At 48.7% G+C, this 27,305-nt stretch overlaps 1 protein-coding gene and 1 long non-coding RNA gene across 7 annotated transcripts in view; one reads left to right on the top strand and one right to left on the bottom strand.

Moving 5' to 3' along the window:
* Positions 1-27,305, bottom strand: part of LOC147679047 (uncharacterized) — a 117,102-nt gene that overhangs the window by 39,052 nt on the left and 50,745 nt on the right. The gene's annotated exons all lie outside the window — the stretch shown is intronic.
* The window catches only part of GGT1 (gamma-glutamyltransferase 1), a 244,715-nt gene continuing 228,476 nt past the window's right edge, over positions 11,067-27,305 (top strand). Inside the window, exon 1 of one of the 4 annotated variants that reach the window (XM_086942788.1) lies at positions 11,067-11,199. The gene's annotated coding sequence lies outside the window, so the exon portion shown is untranslated. The remainder of the gene's footprint in view (positions 11,200-27,305) is intronic. The other 3 variants (XM_086942789.1, XM_086942790.1, XM_086942791.1) reach the window with 3 other exon arrangements.

The following is a 27,305-nucleotide window of genomic DNA, read 5'->3' as shown; positions in this document are numbered from 1 at the left end:
ATGTTGTGAGTGAGTGTAGAGGTTCACATGCACTTTGGTTAGACTGTGCTTAGATCATCCTGTGGGGGAGGTTGCATGTGGGGGTAGGAGTTGTAGAGAGGTGAGCTAGCCCTCCTCTTGCAGAGCATTGATAGAGAATTGGTCTTCTCTTCTATCTCTGCCTCTTCTTCACACAGTGTTGTAGTCACAGTCTAAGAAGGTGAAAAAGTACTGGTGCATTTTAAACTGTTTGACCCAACAGAGTTGACAACTCCTCTCGCTTAGGGCCACCAGCCATGATATAGGATTTAGTCAAATTAGTTTGTAAATCCTGTGCGCCGATAAAATTCACAAAAGCATGTACTAAAAGATGCAGGGCTTTTGGCGTTCTGCTCGTGTGCTTTGTATGCAAGGCGTTAAGAATCACCTGGGAACATAGCTCAGATGGTCAATGCATCTGCTGCAAGGGTCTGAGTGTAATCTGCACCTCACAGGTTTGAATCCTGGTGGATTCACTCAGCCTCTCATCCACCTGAGGTTAACAAAATGAGCACCATTAGGTTCTGCAACAGCAGCTGTTACCAGGATATTTGCAAAAAGAACAGAGATTGGACGGAATGATGAATACATCAAACATTCTCCCCCAGTCACATATGTGGGTTAAATACATCATTTTGTTTTGCTCACCACGCCATCATTCCAGTTTGGACCCAGCCATATGAAATCAGTCTTGAACCTGCTCCCCATGGGAACAGTCCAGCCCGAAATGCCAGGCCAGGTCTGCCTGGAATGGAAACTAGCATCATAGGACCATTTTTGATGTATTACCCTGTATCAGCCCGGCTAACTTGAATCTGGTAGCATAGCAAGCATGGGACCCACATCTGTTAATACCCTTCCCACTTAGGGCTACAAATGGAAATAGAACAGATGATGGACTGCATGCTAAACAAGTCAAATATTCACCTTCACCATTCCAGTTTAAACCCAGCCTTATGCAAATCAGAAACAAGAATCGTGGGCCCTAAGTGTGCTAAGTATGGCCAGATGTGGGTTCTGGGCTCACTGTTCCACTGGAACCAAGCTATAGATGGCTGAAGAGCCCTCATCAGGATCAAACGGGTCCTAGATTGCTTGTATTCCTGTTGAGGGGGGACCTGACCTGGCTGGGCTGTTCCCATGACGAGCAGGGTCATGACTGATTTGCAGAGGGATGGTTCCAAACTGAGGTGTCATGGTTGGAAGAAAACGACGGATTGGTATGCAGCCCGAGCGATAGCCAGTGGTTGAGATTAATTCAAGCATTCCATCCATCACCTTGTTGGTTTTGCAGTTACCAGGATATTGGCACATCTCAGTTTGAATAGTGTGCTGTATAAATGTAATAGGTATTATGGTTCTGAGATAAAATAGAACATTTATGTGATAGTCTAATATAAGCCGTGAAGAAGCCTGGCTCCAGGAGCCTGACTGATTGATTTGTACATTTATATTGGGGCCTTTAGGGGTATTCTGTGTACTGACCAATCGATGAGAGGGAAACCCACTGGGGCAACACAACGCATCTGTCCAACACCCAGATCTTCAACTATTTCCTAAAGAAGATCTGGTCTGAGGTCCGTCGAATGGGTGAAGGCAGAATATTCCACGCAAGGATCTTGCTCAACCAGAAAGGTTTACCTTCTATACAGAACCAGAGTCACCAGGACTGCTCCTAGGGCCACAGTGAGGATCCTGCAATCAGAGTCTGTTTATCCCGCTCCAGCCTGTTCCTGCAGGGGAACCCCTGAAAGACTTTGGGGAGAGACTTGGGAGTAGAGCCACAAATCGCTGCAAACTATTTAAACATCACCTTAATCTTAAATTCATTTGTTTCCCCCTCTGAGGGGAAACGGCCACTACAACGCAGCCGTTTCCACGCATAACTTAACCACGCATGCATTACAACGCATGGGTGGTTACGAGTAGCCTTTACCACGCATACCTTTACTACGAAATATGTAGTAAAGGCATGTATCACACAGGCTAAAAATAACAAGCATTTACAATGCAATAGGTCTCGCATTATTAAGGTTTGAGCTATTGGCATTGTAAATGACCATCCCATTTATTCCTTTGGTTTTAAAACCTGTAATCGCTGCATAAACACGCACTTTGAACCTATAGTCCTTGCTTACGACGAGCAAGGCTGGTAGTAAAAGAGACTGCCAGCCTTGCTTCTCATAAGCATGGACTAGAAGTACAAAGTGCTTGTTTACGCACCGATGCAAATGAATAAAAGGCATTGTCATTTACAATGCCAATAGCTCAAACTTTAATAATCCAAGACCAATTGCATTGTAAATGCTTGTTGTTTATATTAATAAGCTCGGGATCCAAAAAGACAAATGGAATGCCGATCCTATGACCGCTTGTTTCTACACCAGCTAGCCATCTGATTGCTAGGCCCCTTTTACATTTGAGGCTGTCCATAATGATGTCCTTGGTCAAACTGGCCTCCTTTTTTCTATTTTGCTAGCCATAATAAGGTGGGGCGTTCTCCGATGTAATCCTATATGTATGGGACAACTAGTTCTTCATGGCAGATTAAATAGGGGGATGAAATGGGAACTGCCAGGAACTTTCTGCAATCCTGTTTTCTTCAGACTGAATGGCATTACTTTTGAAAGTGTCCCGTACACTGTGTTTTATGGATTTGAAGCAGCAGGATAAGTGCTCCGCCAGGGGATGGTTGGGGCAAGCTGAGTAGTGATCCAATAGCCCTTGACAGTTTTTTTTTTTTTTTTTTTACCCTCCCCCGATGCTGTGTCATCCTCGTCCAACCTGGAAGTGAGATAGGTTCGATAAAGCTCCCAGAAGTTCTTGGGGCGACTCCGGGGAGGGAGTAATTCGCTATACGCCTCCGCTTGCGTGTTACAGTACAGCATGTCGCTGGCCCATCGCTTCATTGTCGGGAGCGGGCCCCTCATCCAGCAGAATGCGACGACCCGCTTGGCAAGTAGCATGCCCATGCTGACCATTTTACGCACCGGCGCTGGTACGTTCCTCACATAGCCCAGTAGGGCGAGGGCGGGGTCTATGTCCAGTTCCAGGTCCGCTATTCTGCTCATTTCCGCAAATATGTCGGTCCAAAATCTCCGAACCCCCGGGCACACCCAGGCCACGTGTATAAAGTCCGCTACCGGGGCGCGGCATCTCTCGCAACGGGGTGAGTCGCGGAGGCCATATCGATGCAGCCTTTCCGGTGTGTAGTACACCCGTTGTAGAAATTTAAAGTGGACCAGGCGGTGTCTCCTGTTCAACGAGATCCGCCTGGAGGCCGCGCAACAGTACGTCCACATTCCGTCGTCAATGTGTGTGTCTAAATCGGTCTGCCAGGCCAGTCGCGCCCTCGTGTACTGCAGTGCTGTGTGTTCGTGGCCCATGCTGTAAAGTTTAGAAGTAAGCTTCTTCGGAGATTCTGTATGTATGACATACTCTAGTTCTGGGATCACAGGGGGTTCCTCCATGTCGGGGCCTAAGTGGTCTAAGAGGGCACTGCGCACCCTGTGGTATTGGAAGCGGTGTAGCCGGGAGGGGCGGTCACGCCCCCGTGCAAGCTGGTCCCACGTCTTCACCTTACCATGTTCGAATAGATCTCCCAGCGTGCGTGCACCCAGTTCACCGAGAGCTCTGTGTACACCCGGTTCCGTCAATGTAGGAAGCCACAGCGCCCAGTGTGTCGGCATATTAGGGGCATACAACAGTACCTTATCTTGCCTCTGCACTATGGAGTGCCAAGCGTGGTTAGTAGACCGGATAGAATCCAGGACTCCTACTCTGCGGTCGCCAGGGCTACAGATAGTCGCTGGGAGCGGAGTTGGGGCAGCGAATAGGCGTTCCAGAATCACATGTGGGATGTCCGGGTTGCCATGTATCCAGGTATGGAGATGGGAGGCCTGCGCGATCCTATAGTAACGTTCTAGGTCCGGGGCTGCCAACCCCCCTTGCTCGTATGGGAGCTGAAGCACCTTCCATTGAACTCTAGGCTGTTTCCCGTCCCAGGCGAGTCTGACCAGGAGTTTGTTTAAGGTCGTAAAAAAAGCTTTAGAGAGGACGATCGGGAGGTTATTAAAGAGGAACAAAAATCTCGGGAGGACCACCATTTTCGTCAGGGCAATGCGACCCATCAAAGAAAGTGGGAGTTTAATCCAGAGCTCAACATCATCTGCGAGTTTGCTATAGGCAACCCCGTAGTTTTCCCGTAGCACAACATCAGGGTCGGTATGTATCCGTATGCCCAGGTATCTGATCGGGTCTGTGGACCACTGGAGTGGATATTCCATCTCGGAGGGTTCGGTAACAGGGGTTAGGGGGAATGCTACTGACTTTGGCCAGTTTACTTTCAGTCCCGAAAGGGCCCCAAACCGTACCACCTCCCTCAAGACCGATGAGAGGTTGTTCACCGGATCTCTGACGTACAACAACGTGTCGTCCGCGTATGTGGAGATACCGATCTTGTAGGTAGGGTAGTTGATTGCTTCGTAGGAGTGGTATTCCCGCATCGCGCAGGCCAGCGGCTCTGCCACCAGCGCGTACAGTAGCGGCGAGAGGGGGCAGCCCTGTCTCGTGCCCCTGCTTACAGTGAAGGCCTCAGAGACCGCATCGCCCAGTCGAACTCTCGCGGTAGGCCGGTGGTAAAGCGCGCCCAGCAGTTGGAGGAAAAGGTCTCCCAGCCCCAGCTTTCTGAGGACTTTGCGCATGAAAGTCCACTCCACGGAGTCAAACGCCTTCTCCATATCTAAGAAGACTGCAACGGCCTTGGTGTCATGTTTGGTGTGTTGTATGGCTCCCATAACCGTTCTAATGTTGTACGTGAGGTTCCTGGCCGGAATAAAGCCTGCCTGCTCTGGGGCCACCAATTCGGGGGCTACGAGCGCCAGTCTGGTTGCCAGTACCTTAGCATATAGCTTCGCGTCTACGTTGATAAGAGACAAGGGGCGGTATGATCCCGGGAGATCGTGCGGCTTGCCTGGTTTTAATATCGTCACAATTAGCGCTTCTCTCATAGACGGCGGCATAGCACCGTATTCGCAGATCTCGTCGAAGAGGGTGGAGAGATAGGGCACCAGCTTGTCTTTGTACGCCTTATAGAAGGCCACAGTTAGGCCGTCAATTCCAGGCGCGCTTTCGGACCTCATGCTGTCTAGGGCGTCCGCAATCTCCTCCCGGAGTATGGGAGCCGCCAGGAATTCCCTCTGCCAATTCTCTAAGAACGGCATTTTGATGTAGTCTAGATAATTGTCAATTTGGCCCTCCACTCCCGAGATCTTGCTGGAGTACAGCTCCTGATAGAATCCCTTAAATTCCGCCAGGATATCTTCTTCCGCTGACAGCGTCGCCCCGTCCGCAGACCGCAATTCTGTGACTGCCTGCCGTCGCCTGGCGCCCTTCATAATTCTGGCTAGCAGTGAACCTGGCCGGTCTCCCTCACCGTACGTGCGGGCCGTCGCGTATTTTCCCAGATGCCTGACCTCTCTGTCTGCCTCCTCGTGGAACTCCGTCAGGAGCTCCTGCAGTGTCCCATCCCCAGCCGGGGACGGGTCTGCCAGCCGTTGGCGTTCACAATCCGCAATCCGCCCCTCAAGATGTGACAGTCTGTTCCTAATGGCTTTTAGGACACAGGAATGCTTGGCCATGACTACTCCTCTAACGTAGACCTTAAATGTTTCCCACACCGTCCCAAAGCTGTCCACTGTGCCTACATTATTAGAAAAGAACGTATCTATGTCCTCCCCTAGTTCAGCCCGAAATGACTCATCCAGTAAGGAGTACGGTGGAAAGCGCCACGTGAATGGGGGTATTCTTGGTTGTGGAGTGTTTAGAACCAACAGTACGGGAGAGTGGTCCGATAGTGTCCGTGGGAGTACCCTGCAGTCCCTCACCATCGGTAACAGGGCAAATGCGGACAGCCAGTAGTCAATCCTGGTGTGGATGTTGTGATACGCTGAGTAGTGTGTGTAACCCCCCCCCCCCCGCGCGCTGTGTCTCTCTCTCCAGACGTCCACCAGCCCCAGTCTCACCATTTCCGCCTGCATTCGCTGCGCAGCCGCTGCCGGGCGCCTGGGGGGCCCCCCCGATCTATCCAGTTCCGGGCTAAAGGTGAAATTAAAGTCCCCCCCCCCCCCAAATCATTCTATCCGTGGGCCAGTCGACACAGTGTCCCGCTACTGCTGCATAAAAGTCAGGGGCGTCGTAATTCGGGCCATACACATTCATGACCAGGAGATTATGTCCCTTACCCGTGCATTTGCTTAGCACGAAACGGCCTTCCGGGTCCGCTCTCAGTAGTGTGAGGGATAGCTTGGATTTAGGGTTTGCCCACGTGAGAACACCCCTGGCGTGTGAGGTGAAGCCTGCATAAGTGGTGTTACCCTGGAGGCCTCTATGTGAGTGCATTCTACTGTTGTTGGGTAGGTGTGTCTCCTGCAGCAGGGCCAGGTCTATGTGATGTCTTTGGAGGTAGTGTAGTACCTTGCGGAGTTTCCGGTGATCATTCAAACCCCTTACGTTCCATGTCAATGCGGTAAGGGTCTCAGTGTTATTCAGTGAGTCGCCGGGTAGTGTGTCAGCCATTGGGGAAGTAGCAACATCTTATGATCGCCAACAGTACTAATCTCACTCTCCGGCGTGTGCCGCCACCACCAGTCCCCTCCAAGGTATGTAACATTGCAGAACACATTTTGGACCCCCCCCCCGAACTCCCCTAAACTCAGAAAAGGTATCCCATCCCACCTCCCACAGCCAACCAACCCCAACCTGGTGTGACCGAGTCCCCTACGTCCCTCCCCCCACCCTTTAGCAATCCCATTCAACAACACCCCAAACAAGCTCTATCTGAGCTATGACTGCTGGAAGCGCTAGGGCAGAGGTAGCCTACTCAATCCTTCCGTTGTCCACCGTCCCTCCTGGACCACCGAACAATGTTTATAAGCTGCTCCCACGTCAGCGCCCTGAAGAAGAAGCCCAGCAAGCAAAGGCAAACAGTAAGTTCCGGCCCATTGCCCGGGCCCCCACCCCCCCGACCCCCCAACCGCATCTGACCTGTCTCGTGTCCGGCCCCAGGACGGATGATCCCGCCCAGGGCAGCACCGTGCCGCAAGTGTGTGAACCCAGGGGCACCAGTCCAGAACATTTGGATCTCACCCACTCGACGGCGTGCAGTAGATCAAAAAGTCCAGCAATATGGGCCAATCGGGAGTCTGCCTCATGTCCGAGCGGAGAGGTGCCCTGGGTGCCCCCATGAGAGCGGCTCTCTGATGTGCCCCAGAAAACGCTCCCCTCCTCAGTCCTGTTCCTCCAGGTCCTCCGCGCCAGATTGTTCCGCTGCACGCGTCTCCGAACCTTCTCTGTTCTCCCTTATCCACGCCTTCAAGGATTTTTGCAGTTCTTTGGGATCCGTGAAAAAGTGCGAGTGACCCTGTCTGTTTATGCGCAGCCGCGCCGGATATAACATAGCATAGTCCAATCCAAGGTCCCTTAACTGTTGTTTGTACGGGATAAAGCGCCGCCGTTCCTCCTGCACTTTTGTGGTGAAATCAGGGTATAAGGATATGTTCATTCCCTCGTATTGGAGGGAGCCCTTCTCACGGGCCACGCGGAGCGCAGTGTCCCTGTCCCTATAGTTCAATAATTTCGCTATTATCGGTCTAGGGTTTGCGCCCGGTGGAGGTCTTGGTCCAAGGGTACGATGGGCGCGCTCCACAATGAACATTGGGGAAAAGGTGTTGTCTCCCAGAAGCGACTTCAGCAGTTTTTCAACAAAGAGTTCCATCTTACCCGTTTGGGTCGACTCAGCCACTCCCGTTATGCGAATGTTGGAGCGCCTGGAACGCGCCTCCAAGTCTTCCGACTTCTCCTGGATCACTTGGAGCAGGCGGCCAAATTGTTTTCGGTCAGTATCCCACTCCGTCTGCGCCTCTTCAGCCTCCGTCAGTCTGCGCTCGGCCATATCAAGTCGCTCCGCATGCTTATCCACTCTCTCCGTCATGCGGTCCATCCGATACGCCAACGCATCGATCTTGTTGCCAATGGCCGACATGCCTTCCTGCAGGCCCTTCTCCATAGTTGTGAGCATTCCTTTTATTTCCGCGCAGAGCGAGGAACCCGGGTCGTTGGTTGCCCCCGGAGACTGGGAGGCCGGAGGGTCAGGGTCCTTCTGTCTGCGTTGGTCGAACGACAGTTTCGACTGGGTCCTGTCCCCCTTGACCATCTCTGCGGTCCTCAGACGGCCTGGGGGCCTCGTGGCCACGGAGAGAGCAAGATGCTAGCGTTCTGTGGGCCGCCCCCGCTGGGTGCTGGCCGTTACAGTGGGTCCGAGGGTCTGCTACTGTGGTCTGTATATCGTGGTAGGCTCCGCTCGGGCTGTCGACTGAGTTATTATCCAGCCGGGCGTCCGCTCCCCGGTCCCAGCAGCACTGTCCGTGTCCCCTGCGAAGTGTGGCACAGGCGAAGAGGGGGCCCTCGACACGCCGGCAGCCTCTCGCGCTCCAGACTGTTCTGCGCGCCCTCGTAGTGCTGGGGGGGCTCGCTCGATGAGAGGCTCTGGGTGATCGTGCCTCACCGGGATCCGACTGGCGCCACGTGGTGCGTCACCGTCTCCACAGCTGGGCCGGTGTTCTTCCGAGTCTCGTGCCTCCGGAAGCCCCCACTAGCTGTCTATCGGGGCTCCCCTGCGTGGCGATGTGGCGCTGTGGAATCAGGGGGTCAGACTTCGCTGGGACCCGGAAGGGCCCGGGTCGTCCGGTGCGCGTGGCCGCACGTCGGGTCACGTAGCTCGGCCCCGGTACTCAGGGGAGGTCGGGGATCCTGGCCTGGTCTTGCGGCACCTCGTAACCGAGGAAAAGTAGCGTTTCCGAGCGCGAATCGCTCTCAAACTTCGGTCGGAGGTGCGGCAGGGGCAGGGTCGGCAACTCCTGCCGTTTTCGCCAGGATTTCTCCGCTGGGTGAGGATATTTGTCGGATATTCGGTGGCGCCGCCGCGGAGCTCTGCTCTTACGCGTCCACCATTGACGCCGGCTAGCTCCGCCCCCCCAGCCCTTGACAGTTTCACCCTAAACTGATATTTGGTACCCACGATCCTGCTGCAGCAAAAGTAATCCCCAGATATGAAAAATGCAATCGGTCTCGCATTAGAAAAGTTGGAGCTATTGGTCTTGTAAATGTAATAACTTAAAAAATTATGTTTGTTTTTATAATCAGCACAAAAGGGGGTGGTGATGGACGGAGCATCTGAATCAATCAAACACTCACACCCAGTCAAAAGATCTGGGTTTAATCCATCACCGTTGTTTAGCCCACTCTGCCACCCCAGTTCAGACATGGCTATATGCAAATCAGTCTAACCCAGTGCCTCATGGGAACAGTCCAGCCCGAACTGCCAAGCCATGTCTTCCCTGGACCGGAAACAAGCTTCAGAGGACCGGTTTCTGGCATTCCAGCCGTCTTCATCCCGGCTTGCTTGAATCCAGTGGCAAAGTGAGCAAGGGACTCATGTCTGAGCATACCCTGCCACACTTATGGCGGCCAAAAGCGGTACAAAAGGGGGTGGTGATGGACAGAGCATCTGAATCAATCAAACACTTGCACCCAGTCAAAAGATCTGGGTTTAATCCATCACTGTTCTTTAGCCCACTCTGCCACCCCAGTTCAGACATGGCTATATGCAAATCAGTCTGACCCTGTGCTTCATGGGAACAGTCCAGCCCGAACTGCCAAGCCATGTCTTCCCTGGACCGGAAACAAGCTTCCGAGGACCGGTTTCTGGCATTCCAGCCGTCATCAGCCCGGCTTGCTTGAATCCAGTGGCAAAGTGAGCAAGGGTCTCACGTCTGAGCATACCCTGCCACACTTATGGCGGCCAAAAGCGGTACAAAAGGGGGTGGTGATGGACGGAGCATCTGAATCAAACACTCACACCCAGTCAAAAGATCTGGGTAGTTCGGGTTGGACTGTTCCCATGAGGCACAGGGTCAAGGCTGATTTGCATATAGCCATTGTCTGACCTAGGGTGGTGTGGAGTGCAAAAAAACGATTGATTTAGGCCCAGATCCTTGTACTGGGGTGAATGTATGACATTGTTCTGCATTCTGTCCATCAACTGTGGTTTTTGCAAGCGGAGGAATGCAGCGCCGGATTGTCGGCCTGCCTCATCTCATGCGATAATTCTGAGTGCAGAAACACCAGGCCAGCTGAGATCGCCTAGTGCCCCAACCTGGCACATTGCTCCGCCCGAATTGTACGTGGTAAGTGTGCTGGGGCATAGCTATCAATAGTGCAGCGGGTGCAGTTGCACAGGGGTACAGGAGTGTTAATAGCCAACTTGAACCTAATTATAGCTCTATTTTAAAATCCAAAACCAGGGGACGGAGCCCAATCCTTACCATGCATTTTGGGTCTGTTGTTCTCTGTTCACACAACTGACTTTGTGCATTTCCAAATCGCTGGCCTCCCTTCGAAGAGCCACAGAAAGCTGTTCTCAGAAACAATAATTGACGACAACATATTTTTTTTTTTTACAGAGTTTTATATAGCGCGAACTTGACCCGAATCGGGTATCAGAGCGCTTTACATAGCACCAGTTGCATTACATGAGTACACATTCATGTTTTGTTAGAATGAAGTGATTTGCCCAGAATCACAGGATGTTCAGCGTCATCGCCGAGACTAGAACTCGGTTCCCCAGATTCAAGGTCGACCGCCCTCCCTTAGCCCAACTCCTCTCCCCAATGTGCAGGATTAGAACCGCTCAAGACTGCTCATTGACTGCTGACTCGTTAAAGATTCAGCTAACCCGTATTGTGATGGTTTGAATGGGTGTTCTTTCCTCGGGGTCTCTGTTCCTCTCCTGGTGAGTCTTCCCTGTTTCCCACCTCACCATCCAGAGATCTACAGCGCCTCGGAGCTGGCCGAGAGGTGCTTGGCAGGCAGCGCTGGACCAGCCCAGCACTCCGCGCCGGAGATTACCGTGGAATGCTGCTGCTCACCTGTTGCATTTCCCCAGCCACGCCCCCTCTGGCAAAAAGTAACCAGTTCTGAATCACTGCTTTAAATATGACCCAGCCGGGACAGGGAGCGCGATGTGGGCAGACTCGCCTCTTCATCTGGGAAGAGCGCAGAGAAGAGGGCGCTGCACACCTGGGCGCTAGGAGTCGCGGCACGCTCTGCGTCCTCTCAGAAGAGGTAAGTGGCCAGCCTCCCCTTTCTCTTACCTTGTCATGGAAATGGAGCTGGTAGGATAGCTCCGTGGGTTAATGCGTCTGCTCTAGAGATCTAAGTGCAGCCCGAGGTCTTGCACGCGCGTCTTGTGCTGGCGAAGATGGCACAGTATTGCATGCCCCCCACCAGGGAGTGACAAAATGTCACCCAGACGGAATATGTGACCACATTATCCACCACCATAATCTTGTGAAGGGAAGTATAGTTAGTCTCCTTAACTTTAAACATTTTGAAGATGTGTGTGCATGTGGAGATACGGTTAGTATGTGCATACTTACCTGTGTATGGTTAGTCACCTTGACAATAATATAGTACACGGTGTTTTGGTCACAGTTCTCCAGCACAACAATCATTAAAACTCGATTCTGGGGGAATGCCTAGCAGCAGGAGTGAAACGCTCGCTGCTGAGGTCTGTGGTGCGATCTGGGGGTTTACCTCCCATCCCTGGTGAGTCTGCCAGTTCGTCATTCAGCGTCAATAAAATGAGGACCAGTTTAGACTGAGTAGGAATATTTGTACATAAAACAATGGACGTGCTTTGACAGGAGTTCTCGGCATGAAAGCGCTTTGTTGAATAAATTAGAAACCAGAATTACATTCATGTTATAATTTCGCATTTTAAGATCAACACGAGCGCGGAACATTATTATGAGCAGCACGTGTGTACATGGTAATTTGCATAGCGCAAATCCTCGTATTAGTACCGCTTCGGGGCGCCCTTCCCTAGGATGCGGTAAGGTGTTTCCAGAAGCCGCTTGAGCGGGTTCAAGTCCATCCCTTGCGCAGTGCAGAGCTCAGCAGAAGCGTAAAATGTGCTTAGCGAAGCACTGTACGGGCAGGTAAAGGCAGGCGGGGGAGGGGTGACCACTGTCCTACGTCAGCCTGTCCTCTGCCAGCTCAGGTGCATGCCAGCCTGCCTGCCTCATGCTCGTGGAGACTGTTGCCAGCTTACCCCCCTCCCCCCCGCGTGCACTAACCTCTGTTAAAAAACATGCCCCTGCCTCAGCTAGCCGACCCCCTGTACTGGAAGTAGATCCACTGAAAGCTAGAGACAGATGCCTGGCTCTACTCAAGGTCCTCTTCGACCCTCGAGCCCAAAGCGAGCCAAGTTACCAGGCTGTTTCTGCCTGAATTAGAGACAACGGGGCCGGTTCTATGATTTGCGAGGCCCTGGGCCAAAAGGGAATGCGTGCAGGGGCGGCCTTAGGCATGTGCAAGCTGTGCACCTGCACAGGGCCACCAAACCCCAGGGGCCACCACGCCAATATATATCCTTTGTTATGTTATGTTAATTGTTTATTTATTCAGCACACGTACGCCCATGTGCTTCAATGCGCTATTGAACAGTGGGTTTGAAGACATAACACAGCAAGGCATTTTCTGCAGTCATCTATTTAGAGTATGCCTGTTTAAAAAGCCAGGTCTTGAAAGCATGTCTAAAAGAAAGAAGGTTTTCAGTTTGTCGCAAGGATTGTGGCAAGGAGTTCCAAAGGGAGGCTGCAAGGTAGTGAAAGCTGCTGCCTCCCTGACGTTTTTTCTTGTACCGGGGTACCAAAAGTAAATCTTTATGGGCTGAACGAAAGCTGCGTGAAGGGATATATTTACATATCAGCTGCCTTATAAATTTCGGGCCCTTATTTTGCAAAGCTTTAAAAATAATACATCCGGCCTTGAATGCGGCTCTCTGCGCCCCAGGCAGCCAGTGTAGTTCTTCTAAGCCTGGCCTGATGGACTGCCACTTAGGTTGCTTATAAGTAAGCCTGGCTGCCTGATTCTGCCGATGCTGCAGTCTTTTAAGCTGACCAACTGGAAGACCCAGATAAAGACTGTTCGAAAAATCAAGGCTGGATAAGACCAAGGCGATGACTGCCTGAATCAGAGCCGAGTGGGTTAAAAGATGGGCGATTTTCCTTATCTTTCTCAACTGGAAGAATCCAGAAGAGACTACCGTTCCTATCTGGCTTTTCAGTGAGAGATCCTCGCTGATGGTTACCCCCAGACTCTTGACAGAGTGAGATTTGCTGGGGGGATTTCCCAAGTCCAAGGGCCAAAAATGGGGGCTCCAGCTGATTTCACTTTTCCCGGGCAAGACATGTTCTGTCTTGCCCGGGTTGAGCATAAGATGCTTAATATAATAATCCTCTGAGGATGGATACATATTTGCGTGGCGGCCTCTGGCAGGGATTTGGCGGCCTCCAGCTCTGTTCCACTTCCAAACACCCTGACCCCCTCCCTCTTCACTGGCCTCCGCGCTCGGCCCCGCCCGGACCCCTCTTCCCGGGCCCCCTACCTATGCTCCCTGCCCAGGGTCGCCATGAGCCTAGAGCCGCCCCTGATGCGTGAGGCCCCTCTAACTTACTTAAGGAAATGCGTGAAGCCCATCTAATTAACTTAAGTTAATTGGAGGGGCATCACGCATTTCCTTAAGTGACCCCTTGCAAGGAAACCATTCAGAGACACTACAGGAGGCCCATTGTACAGTATTTTAGCGCCCTCACATTTAACTAAGCAATTCTCACACCTCCAGCCTGATAGGTGAAGAATTGCTTGTGGGCTGAGAGTTAACACCGTGGGGGCGCTAAAATCCTGTACAATGGGCTTCCAGCAGTGTCTCTGAATGGGTCTCCTTGCATTTGGGACAAGTGGAAGTGTCCACCTCCCCAAGGCCTCCAGACACCATCCCTGAGAGGCCCAGGGAAGGGGGCCCTCCCCGGGACCCTAATTGCAAGGAGACAGGGAAACAACAGGGCACATGATTGGTTTGGAGCCTCATGCTGATGGGCTGAGTGCCATGCCTAGAACCTGAGAGACAAGCACACGTAGGGGTTTGGCCTGAGCTGGTGGGTGAAGCCTGGACTAATTATGTAACATAGAAAGTACCTAGCCTTCACATTTTAGGGTGCTGTATTGGTTTCTAACAGACTAAGAGCTAACGCTGATTCAAATAGTCTTAAGTATGTATTAACTTATATTTTTAAGACTTTTTTTTGCACGTTTCTTTTGGAGCATGTCATTCCATAATACAGACCACCTTCACCAATTTTTACACACATATACAAAATATACAGTTTACACAAACAATATTTGCAACAAAACAACATAAAATTGCATTCAGGTTAAATCCGGTCAATATTCAAAACCACATCCACGTGGGTGAATATGGCTTACAACAATTTATCTCAACTGTTAGGGCTGTTGCCTACTGAGTAGGCATGTTGTGGTCTGCTAGGGCAAGACCTTTTGTATAACTCGCTCCCAACAGTCAAGAAAAGTTCAAATCTTTTTCTATCCCAGTAGCAGTTAACGCGGACTCGTTTCGATCCCCATGTCAGTTATTGGGTTCTTCTCAGGGCCTTAGGACTGGATAAACGCTGTGGAATCTTGTTGATGGCAAAACTTTGTAAGATTGATGTCTTGGATAGAAAAAAAATAATTTGCCAGTTGGTATGCCTATTTTAACTAATGCTGAGCGGTCTGATGAATGTGTCGTGGTGGTGCCGCTATTTTCCTTCGCTTCTACTGAACAAGGAGACCTAGAACTGGGATGTCTTGTGTTATTTGGCAGGATTTCCCAATCTGTTCATGTGCATGGGCTAATCGGAATGCGATGTTGCAATGATCTTGTGTCAGTTTAAAGTTCAATTTGTAGATGTGTGCAGGGATCAATGGCATTCAAGAATCATTCTTTCCTTACCTGCCTCAGTAAATCCTTCTTCTCGTTTCCTCCTGGCTGGGTGGACCAAATAAGAGGTACAAATCCAGTGGCTGAATAAAAAAAATGTAAAACCAGAAGATATGGGATCAATTCTGGCTTCCATGCTTGACCGAATTGTGTGATCCTAGGCGAATGGTTTTTTTCATCGAAAATTCTTTTTCTTCATAATCCCATATGGCAGCACCTTGAGGTGAGTGGGCTGTGCGTGGTAAAAAAACCTCCCGAGTTTGATTTAATGGACTTTAATGTGGGTCCATGTATCATAAGAGTTGAGGCCACATACAGGATTCACGTGATAAAACGACTTGCATTTTCTGATTCGCTAATGGCAATGTAGTCAAGGCATAGTTACATTATTGACTCAAAGTTCATGTTAAAAACACATTTTTTTAACACATACCTCTCAGTGAAGTGATAGAATCTGAAGTACTAAGGTGAATCTCTTCCCTTTGTTAAAGGAACACAATTGTTTGCATTTTGAGAAGTATTTATATTATTCTAGGTTTGTCGCACAATTTGAATAGCAAACATTTTCAGGGCTCTGGCTCAGCTCTTCCTTGGCACCGTGCCCCTGGGAGTCTCTTTCTACTTGGTGCCACTTACCTGCTGCGCCCTGCATCCCTGCCGCCACCACCAGAAGAGTCATTTGGGCAGCCTACAGTCCCGGTTCCGGCCGTGAGTGGACGTCGTTGGCCGGGATTACAAACCCCAGAATTCTTAGTGGCGCGAAGGCCACCCACGCACGCCGCAAAGCGGCCGACCTTGTGGGATAACCTGCCCTTCAGCCTCAGACAAATCTCCAACCATCTATCCTTTAGGAAAATGCTTAAAACCAATCTGTTCCTAGAGGAATAACTAGCCTTAGTTCAACCACTAAAACCCTAGCTCATCTGCTAAGCCCACCTCTCACCATCCTGGCAAGCAAAGCGCGGAGATACCCCAACTGGGGTCGATTCTTGCGCTATACAAGAAATTAAATAAATAAATAAAATAAAGCGCCGGGATGCGTTTAAGAACAACACAGGGCTCCTGCAGCGCAGGATGCTCGCGGACGTGCCCAGGCCAAGGGCGGGCCCGTTTGAGCCCGTCCGAGTCCAGAGGAGGCCGGGTTGGGCCACTCCTCTGACACCTGCTCCCTGGTATCCATCTTCTTGAAAAATCTCAGGTATCGTGAAAGTCATCATGATTTCCTGGCTTGTTATTTTTTCTTTTTTGTGTTACTTTACATTTTGCCATTTGGGTATCCGGCCAGTATAGTTGCTACCTCAACATGAATAAAAGGAAAGGAGTTGCTGGGACTTTAGATGCTTTTATCCTGAGGGCAGAATCTCTGTTGACTCACGAAATTGAGATTACTGAACGCCGTCTGTCCCTGGACCCGGTTTCCTTACAGACTCGTTTGTCATTGAGTGGTCATAATTCAGACAGTACATCTTATTTATCTCCGCAAAAGGCTATTGTGAGTCATCCTTCCTCCCCAAATCTTGCCCTACCAATTAAGGATGTATCTGACACGACTGCCTCGGTTGTGCTCTGTATTAATACTAGCAAAAAACACAGTTGATGGACAGAATGTAGAACAATGTCATACATTCACCCCAGTACAAGGATCTGGGCCTAAATCCATCGTTTTTTTGCACTCCACACCACCCTGGGTTAGACACTGGCTATATGCAAATCAGCTCTGACCCTGTGCCTCATGGGAACAGTCCAGTCCGAACTACCAAGCCATGTCTTTCCTGGACCGGAATCAAGCATCCAAGGACCAGTTTCTGGCTATCAGCCTTCATCAGCCTGGATAGCTTGACTCCAGTGGTGTGGAGAGCCTGGGACTCACGTCTGAGTATACCCAGCACACTCTGGGTGAAAATTGCAAAAAGCACAGTTGATGGACAGAATGTAGAACAATGTCTAACCCAGGGTGGTGTGTAGTGCAAAAAAACGATGGATTTGGGCCCAGATCTTTGGACTGGGTTGAATGTGTGACATTGATCCACATTCGGTCCATCACCTGTTTTGTTTGCATCTGTATTAATACTAGAGCGCAGGTTGCCAAGTCAGGAGGAAATGCCAAGACAAAAGCTTTACCAAATAAATGGAAGCGAACCACGGGCACTCTAAAAACAACAATGGCCAAGTGTGCCTGTGTAACCAATCCCACAGTTAATCCAGCAGCTACCCCAACAAACCTTAATTTGAACTCTATGGGTACTCAAAGTGATATAATTTTTAATCGACTAGGAAACGTAATCCGTACAGACAATACAGTGGAAACAGCGCTTGTAAATTCTGTTGGGAAAATTTTGGATTCTGCCCTGTCCTAAATTTAGGAGGCAATCGATAAACTTAGACTTATTATGGGGAAGGTTACAAAGGATGGACTCCATTATGGACAATCTCAGTGGTATTAAAGAGACTTGTATACCTGATAATGCGGGGAGGGGCATTCTGCCAGTGCCGACCCTTATAAATCATGGGTCCAACATACTATTAAAAAAAAAAAAAAAGAACCTCCGGTGGAAAACTCCACTAGTTTACCAAGCGCACTCCAAAGTATTAAAGTATAACAATCATAAGCAATTGAAACCTTGGTATTTCAATTAATCACACAGAAAGAAAGAAAGATTTTTTCTTCAAAAAACATATATTTTTATAATCATTTGCATGTAAATCTCAATTGTTTCAACAAATCAGTCATAGATTCGATTAATGCAAAAAAAATTTTGAGATAACAACTAAATAACTCCAGAATGTAATGTTACAATAAATATTCTGCAGGGAAATACTCTGGTACAATAGAAATCATAGTTGAAAGTAGGCCCAATGCATTTCGGGGGATTCCCTTCTTCAGGGGAAATCTCAACTACTCAAAATCACATAGAGGTGGGTAGATGCTTCAACCATATGGAAATCTCAGATGCGATTCTTTAAGTATAAGCTAATGAGAACTCTGGCCGATAAATCACTGGACTCAACGCGGGTAGTATATGCAAAATGTGATCAGGCATATATGAGTGCTAAGTCCATCTCTGCACAAACGGGGAATCACTGCTGCAACGCAATTCTTAGAACTCTATTATCAAAAAAGTCTGATTCCTCACCAAGATCACACAGAGCTTCTCTCTTTAAATCTCTCGCTACAGAAAATCCGACCGTTCATCTTACACGCTCCACCACGGAAAAACAGTTTTTTTTCCGTGGTGGAGCGTGTAAGATGAACGGTCGGATTTTCTGTAGCGAGAGATTTAAAGAGAGAAGCTCTGTGTGATCTTGGTGAGGAATCAGACTTTTTTGATAATAAAGTTCTAAGAATTGCGTCGCAGCAGTGATTCCCCGTTTGTGCAGAGATGGACTTAGCACTCATATATGCCTGATCACATTTTGCATATACTACCCGCGTTGAGTCCAGTCATTTATTGGCCAGAGTTCTCATTAGCTTCAACTTAAAGAATCGCATCTGAGATTTCCATATGGTTGAAGCATCTACCCACCTCTATGTGATTTTGAGTAGTTGAGATTGCCCCTGAAGAAGGGAATCCCCCCGAAATGCATTGGGCCTACTTTCAACTATGATTTCTATTGTACCAGAGTATTTCCCTGCAGAATATTTATTGTAACATTACATTCTGGAGTTATTTAGTTGTTATCTCAATTTTTTTTTTGCATTAATCGAATCTATGACTGATTTGTTGAAACAATTGAGATTTACATGCAAATGATTATAAAAATATATGTTTTTTGAAGAAAAAATCTTTCTTTCTTTCTGTGTGATTAATTGAAATACCAAGGTTTCAATTGCTTATGATTGTTATACTTTAATACTTTGGAGTGCGCTTGGTAAACTAGTGGAGTTTTCCACCGGAGGTTCTTTTGTTACTTTTGGGCTGGCTGCCTTGAAACCAAGCAGCACACTAACATTGTGCTAACATTGTATACATTTTGGTAGATTTGTACTAAATAAGGGAGTGCGCAGATAAGAAAACAATTTTCCAACATACTATTGCCAAGCTCTACCCTGCATAATGATACCATAACAGCCAATTCATTTATCACAAGCGGAGATCGTATCAACCCTCCTGTTCCACAGTTTAATTATGAGCAAAGGATGACACAAGATCTATCCCTAGCACCTAATACTAACATTTCAGATATAGGTAATAGCCATCCTAGGCACCTTCACCCTTACATTAACCTTGGTTCTGACGCAAGTAATCCAAGCTTGGGCCCAACGTCTACGGATCCTATCAAGAGTAACTGCCTGACATCCACTGCCGATGTTCTGGGACTACCCTCTGACACCTGTCCCTATGTGCCGGTTTTAGCCGGAGTTCCAAATTTCACTGGCGATCGGAGGGAGTCTTGGGTAGACCTACACAAGTCAGTAGATTGGTTGGTAAAACATAAAAGATTCCACGCTTCAGATATGAATGAAATTCTTATGGTCAGACGAGTCTGGTGGGTTGGCCATTCGCCTAAAAACATTAGTGGTGACTGTATTGTTATTAATTTTCGTAAACCCCAAATGGTCCGACGTCTAAGTATCCAAGAGCAATCGCTAACACTAAATTCTAGTATCCGTGCACTGCCGTTGGATTCTTTTTATAAACCCCAACATACAACTGCTAGGAATGTTCCTGTTTTGCCGCTGGTAACTAATAGGTTTCAGGCCCTATCCAATCTAGATGCCCAACATTGACAACCACCTCGATTGGCAGGTCAATCTCATTTTGTTGAAAACCTTCTAGGTCTCACACCAGCCGTCCACATTGATAAGCCGGCTGATCAGCAATCTAAAAATATCCAAATACCTGCATTGGCAGATCAATTACAACCGGTAGAAAACCCCCCAGGGTCCACATCTGTAGTGCCCATTGATACGCTTGACGTTTTGCGAATTCCAATTAAGTCCAGAACTGATACTGATTGAAATGTTTTAAGTTGGAACATAGCGGGTTTATATTCCAGGTTTGGTGATGAGGACTGGCTGCATGTAATATCACTAAGACATAGTAATGTTTCAAGAGACATGGGCAACCCACAAATTATATATTGAGGGGGTCCATTGTTTTAGTATAGTCGCACCCAGGCCCAAATTTGGTCGCCCATCGGGGGGTTTATTTATTGGGATCAATGTTGCTGCTGGAGGGAGCTTTACGGTTTTACCAACTAATAGCTGTAATCTCAAAATATTGAGATACAAAAGGCAAGTTCCTTTTTATTTGATTAATTTTTAAAACAATGATTTTTATTCTACCCCAAACAGGAATTTTATTGAGCTTTTAATTACATTTCTAATCTAGACAGTCAGCAAGGTTCAGATGGGGTTATTGGGATCCTCTTGGGTGGTGATTGTAATGCAAAATTTTCATTTACGTTGCATGGTGTGGGCACACCCACTCCAGATTCTGCCTTGCGTAGGGGTGCAGAGTTGACTATGCTCCTGAGCCTCCATAATCTAGTTAACGTTATGGACGTTGCGGGTGTTTCACTTGATATTGACTACCAAGCACCTACTTTTAGAGGAAGGGGTTGTTCTTCGACCATCGATTTTATCTTAATCTCCCCTTCCCTCGCGGACCGCCTAATGGCCGCTGAGGTTACCGCCACGAGCCATGGGGACCACTACCCTCTCAAAATAGTCTTGCCCCGTGTTCTCTAATGAATGTGGGACCAGGAACATAATACAATCAACTGACAACCTGAAATTAAAAAGGAGGAGTGTTGATAGTGGCAAATTGTTTCAGACTCTAGCGAAGGAGAATATGCACCTAATTATCTCATGTTTATCGATCTATGAACCACACCCAGGGGCAGTCCAGGATTTTACTAAACTTTGCCTGGCAATTAAAACTCTTTTGTCAAAACTAATTTCCCAGGTAAAAAATTATCCAAGGTGGCTTAACCATGAGTGCTCTGAGGCTAATCGGAACCTGCGTAAGGCTTGAACATCTAACCCGAGGTGTACAGCAGATGTGAGAACAGCTAGGCGGAGGTACAATATAGCAATTAGTATTCGGAACGGTGCCCTCCTTAATGACCGTTGGGAAGCTTATCTAAGGTTGCAGCCATGAAAAAGGGCAACTTATTCTGGTCTGCCGTAAGGGACTTGCGTTCTATGGGCCAGCTGTTAACACCTGTTAGCTCTACCATTTCGAGCGAGTCGTGGGAGAGCCACTTCTCTAAAATTTACGCTACACCCCACAAGGGTCTGATCAGTACAAACTCGGCCAACTGTCTAGTTTGCAAATAACTTTGTCTGAGGTGGAAGAAGCTATCGACCAGAGCCTTGAGAACAAGGCTCCCGGGTTGCCTATAGATTTGATCAAATGGAAACCAGAGTTCTGGGCACTGCTTCTTCTGAATGTTTTTAATAACTTACCGCATACCCCGATGCCGAGCACTTGGGCCATAAGCACTATCGTTCCAATTTTTAAAAAAGGGGACAGATCAGAACCCATTAATTACAGGCCCATTTCCATGATTGATATTACCTTAAAGATATTGGGCAGAGTCTTATATAATAAGATTTTAAAGTGGTGAGAGGAAAGTGGCATTTTAGAGCTATGCCAACTGGGTTTTTGCAGTAAGGTTGGGACCAATGAACAGGGTTTAAACCTCAACCTGGTCATTGGGAAATACACCATAGCTCCATCCTCTCCAGTCTATTTGGCCTTTATGGACCTATCGTCCGCTTTTGATTTAGTTAATAGGTCTAAGTTTTGGTTCATCTTATTGGCCTACAGACTGGATGAACCTCTGGTACATATTCGGGCGCATCTCCATAAAGATCTCAAGGCCCAGGTTAGGATCGGCAGCGGTGGCGAGGTCTCTGGAGCCATTGGGGTGGGCAGGGGAGTCAGACAGGGATGCGTTCTGGCACCCCTGCTTTTTATTATTTATATCAATTGACTGAACAATTCCCTGACACCCATGACCGCAGACGTCCCCAGAATCAATGGGTAACCGCTGCCGGAAGTATTATACGCAGATGATGCGGTCCTCATTGGCCGCACTCCGAATTCTCTGCGCACCGCAGTAAAGACCTTTGTAAACTATATGGGCAGCTTAGATTTATGATTCAATTAAAAAAAAAAATCTTTTATAGTGTCCTGCGGCCCCGGAAAGCACCAGCTCAATTCTATTAGTGCAGGTAGTCAAAAACTGACAAGCACCCGTACCTTTCCCTATCTCGGGGTAGTCTTTGTTGCGAACGGTTCATGGACTCAGCACTTTGCTCACTCCAGGAGCAAGTTCTCAAAAGCCATCAATTCCATCCTTAGCCTCCCTCGCCCAAAGAATACAGGTTTTATTTTAGCTATTTTAATTATTTTTTTTAAATTGCATTGTGTTCCAGTAGCCATGTATGGGCCGAGATTTGGGGCAACGTAAACAGCCACTGCATCCAGCAGGAAGAAAATCGGTTTTGCTGAAAGCTGTTGAGTGCCCCAATTTCCACCCCTCAATACATCTGCCATAGGGAACTTAATTTAAATGATATCAATGATTTTGTTAATGCTCACCCTGCTCTTTTCTGGCTATCAGTCTGGAAGAATCAAGCTGTGTCCCTAACCAGAAAAATTATCAGCGACTGTGTTAAATGAGAGAGGAGAATTGATATCCCTTGGCTGTCGGGAGTGTATCACAGTCTTTGTAGTGTTAATAAAGGCAGCCTCTTTTTAAACCCGAGCACAGCCGAAACACTCCAAAAAACGAGTTAAAAAGTGTACTTTATACACTATATAACACAGAAAGGATCAGTACGGAATCGAAGAAATCCTTTGCATTAAGCTATATGAGCATAGAACTGTACATGCATCCTTTACCCATTTATCTCACTTTACCAATGACCCATTGTGAAAGGAGCCTTCTATTCCGTTTAAGAGCGGGCACTGGAACATTTTTGTTATGCTTCCCCTTTGGCTACCACTTCAACCGTGATCATGCCCCTTGTCCATGTGATGGAGTGAGTGGACAAACTAATTTACATTTTCTGTTTCTTTGTAAATATTACTTAAAATGCACCAAGTGGCTTTTAATTCAATTTTTTTAAAAGCAGAGACCTGTTTGCCTGAATAATGCTTACTTGTGGTTGCTTACTATGACCAATGAAGAATTGGTCTTTCGCACTAGCACTTTTTTGAAAATTGTCACCTGAGCACGCGAGACGATATCTAACCCTTGAACATTTTTATCTTTGTATGATCTTCTAATTAAATTAATTCATGAACTGTTATTGCATATAGTCATAAACTGTCTAAATTTGATATGAATTTTATTACCATTGTTGTATAATTTATCGTGTTGCTGTGCTTTTATGGATTTCTTGGAATCCGAATAAAGTTTAACTTGAACCCTGGATTCCAACTAGAACCGCTGCCAGGCTGCATCTTGCTAATCCTCCCCTTGCATTTCAAGGGGAGAACACTGCCAGCCAGCCCCTAGCTAGCCTACCCCCTGCATCCTAAACAGAGACAACTGATAGCCGGCCCCAAGCTAGCCTACACCCTGCATCCTAAACCGGGACGACTGACAACCGGCCCCAAGCTAGCCTATACCCTACACCCTAAACAGAGAACACTGACAGCGAGCCCCTACCTAGCCTACCCCTGCATCCTAAGCAGAGACAACTGACAGCTGGCCCCAAGCTAGCCTCCACCCTGCATCATGAAGAGAAACCACTGACAGCTGGCCCTTGCTAGCCTACCCCCTGCATCCTAAGCAGAGACGACTGACAGCCGGTCCAAGCTAGCCTACACCCTGCATCCTAAACCGGGACGACTGACAACCGGCCCCAAGCTAGCCTATACCCTACACCCTAAACAGAGAACACTGACAGCGAGCCCCTACCTAGCCTACCCCTGCATCCTAAGCAGAGACAACTGACAGCTGGCCCCAAGCTAGCCTCGACCCTGCATCATGAAGAGAAACCACTGACAGCTGGCCCTTGCTAGCCTACCCCCTGCATCCTAAGCAGAGACGACTGACAACCGGTCCAAGCTAGCCTCCACCCTGCATCCTAGAGTGGAGAAGGAGAAGTGTGGCTCACTGGTTAGAGGAGACAGACCTGGAAGCAGAGGTCAGCCCGGGACCAGGGTTCAATTCCCGGCTCGGCGGGGTCTTGAGTCCTAAAATGTCCATGGACTCGACAATTCTCGCTCCGGTGCCTACTCGATTCACGGGTTCACACTCTGCGTTTCTGGGCAATAGCTTGCTTAATCTCCACAACGGCCCCTCGTGGCGGGATGCCTGGCTTTCACCTTGCAGATACCCTGCCGGGGTTATCTCAAAGGGGAATACCAGGACGGGTTCCCTAAGCAAGCGCTTAGAAACCGCTTGGTGATTTGTGCTATATAAATTCCTGTACATTTACATTCCTAAGCAGAGACAACTGACAGCCGGTCCAAGCTAGCCTCCACCCTGTATCATAAACAGAACCCACAGACAGCCGGCTCCAAACTAGCCTACCCCCTACCCCCTGCATCCTAAGCAGAGACGACTGACAGCCGGCCCAAGCTAGCCTCCACCCTGCATCATAAACAGAAGCAACTAACATCCGTCCCCTTGCTAGCCTCCTCCATGCATCCTAAACAGAGGGGGCCAACAGACCCTCACTAGCCTACCCCCTGCACCCTGAGCAAAGAGTGCTGACACCACTTGCTAGTCTAGCAGACAGTCACCCCCTGGGGGGGGGTATCAGGGGACAGAGAAAGAAAGAAAACAATAAAAATGTCAAGATGACGCTGGTGATGGGTCTGCTGGAGAGAGATTGGAGTTTTGTCTAGTGGAACACTTGACTCATCATAAGGTAGCGCAGGGGGTTAATATGCCTGCTGCAAAGGACGGTGCACCATGCAGATCACAAAGTGCACATAATGTCAATAGGTCAGTGGGTGACTCCTTTTGTCACAGACATCCTTTTGTTACTTGCACTTTATAGATTAAAATCCTAATGGAGAACAATGGCCTATAAACTGCCATCAAAGAGCTGAATGCAGACTGCAAAGGATAGGTTAGAATGGCATGATTTCTTACCCAGACTTCTTTATCCTAATGTCGTGGAAGGGGTTCATTTGGGTAGAAATCAATTCTAATTATTAAAGAGAACCCCCCAACTATAGTGTTTCGTTTTAAATTCTGAGTCTGTGCTTCTCCAGGTCAAGCACTCTTAAACTGCCCTGTCTACCAGTATGGATGACACGTGACTTCTACACCTTGTAGTACTCTATCTGATGTAACAATTCCTATACGCTGATTTACACACCTATGATTGATTGTCTGTACATTGTGTGTGTGACGATAAGTGCTCTGACACCTACACTGCTATGAGTGCCGCTATTAAAAAAAATAAATGCACGTGAGAGTGGTTATGGCGACTTGGGGGGCACTGTTGGGTAGTCAGGGAATCGTTAGCGAAAGAGGTCACTGGAGGGGGTGGGGCGTGGTAGGGGTGCCAACAAACATTGTCGCACCGGGCGCCACAAGCGCTAAAGCCGCCCCTGCCTCTGCCTGGGATATTCATCTAACCACGTGTTCCGTCTCAGGCCTCCCAGAAGCCCTAGGGCTACATCAAGTGATCAGCTTTGTGGTTGCGTTAATTGAGTTTGTCAGTAGTACTACCCATATCAGTAAACAATTTAAATGTGTGCGCAAGAAAGTCTATAGGCATTATTTTGATTTTGAGCAAACAGCTATTTATTGAGCTACCGTTAGCGGAACTAAAAAATAATAATGATATGAGTGGAAATTATGCAAACATAAAGAACTGTGCAATTCTCTGCAAAAATGCCTGCTTGATTGGTGGATTGGTAAGCAAAATATGTACCACAGATCTGTATTCACGGGGCCCTGTAGTTAACTATGCAGGCAACAGCACTCACTGATTTCTGAATACTGAGTGTAAAAGCGTTATGGTAACTATGTTGTTCCTGCTTACATTTCACATGCTTTATTTAATCTTGCATTCCCTATGAGTGTTTGCTTTTTTCAGGATGTTGATACTTCTTTTTTAGGAAGCATATTGCTCTTGTCTAGTGCGTAATTTGAATTTAGTCACATCCAGGTGTTTATAACAGGGCACAATTGGGTTGTTGTTGAAGGCAGTGTGAGTTTCTCCCAATGGGGCAGTACAGTGTTCAGTGGGGGAGAGGATGTGGCACTATGGTCAGAGCTGCCGAATTTGGAACTGGGCAGCCAGGTTCAGCCCTCATGACAAGTCTTCCTGAAAACTCTCCTGAGGGAGCACATTCCCATGCTGGACCTTAAGAGGCCTCACAAGACCTTAAAAGCCCTGGTGTCTCAGCAGCAGCAGGTGGACCCTAGCGGTGGCATGTGTGGGGTAACCTTGAAGGCCTGTCCACCACAATCCATGCTGAAGTTCACCTCCAGTCTTACGGGCAGGCTTATGAAGCAACACACCCTAGAGCGACAGTGACTCTGTCACTGAGGTCACAGGACCCTTGAGAAGAGCCAGCTCTAGGGCAGTGCAACCGTTGAGACCGCTCCGGGCGCTGACTATGGGTGGGGGCGTCGAGTTTGCAAGTATATTATGGTTTTAAAAGCACTGCCTGCCACCAGCAATTTTCAGAAACATTAAAAATGTCATATCTGGAGGAGCCTAGTGACGAACGAAGATGGCCGCATAAGCTCTCGGCTCCGTCGACCTCCTCCTGCTGCTTAAATAACCTGTTACAAATCCTGCCTTTTCGCCTCACCCCCGTGTGGGTGACCCGTTGCTGATACTGGCGGTGTGGTCCTGGGAAACTTACGACCCGGATTGCCAGAGTTACATCGAATGGAAGTTCTTGGCCTAACGCTGACCGAGAGCCGGGACCTCGAGTACTGACCCTGCCGGGTTGCAGTGCAACAACGGCGGCCGGGGGATCCAGACACGGTCCGGTCGATAGAAGTGGAGAGCAACCTGCCCCTGGATTGGTGGAGAGCCTGCGGTTCTACCCGCATTGTGGAGGTGTAATGATCCTGTGAGTGGCTAAGAGGTCGGGGGTCCCCTTCTCGGCGTTCACTTTCCGCCGGGGTGGGGCCCCCTTCCGAGAGGCCCTATCGTTGCTTGACTGTGTGCCTCCTGCCCCCGCCTGCCCTCATCGCACTTCGGTCCCTGGGGGAATCGGGTGACCCGAAGGGCGCATTGATGTCTGGAGTCGATCAGTTCGCGGCGGTGCGGGGTGAAGAAGAGCCATCATTGCGAACCGTGATGGCCGCCACTAGGGTCTGTGCTCCTACATGGTTGCTCTTTCACATAAGTCGATCGTGGATGACACCGAAACTGCCCGATCGCATAAGGACTCTGATCTGTCTGGTCCCCCTAAGCGAGCCGTGTCTCCCACTTTGATCCCGGAAT

This window comes from Lissotriton vulgaris, chromosome 11, assembly GCF_964263255.1.
Source record: "Lissotriton vulgaris chromosome 11, aLisVul1.2, whole genome shotgun sequence".
NCBI classification, from domain to species: Eukaryota; Metazoa; Chordata; class Amphibia; order Caudata; family Salamandridae; genus Lissotriton; species Lissotriton vulgaris.
The sequence above is the reverse complement of the archived record's forward strand: the minus strand, read 5'-3'. Positions and strand labels throughout refer to the sequence as shown.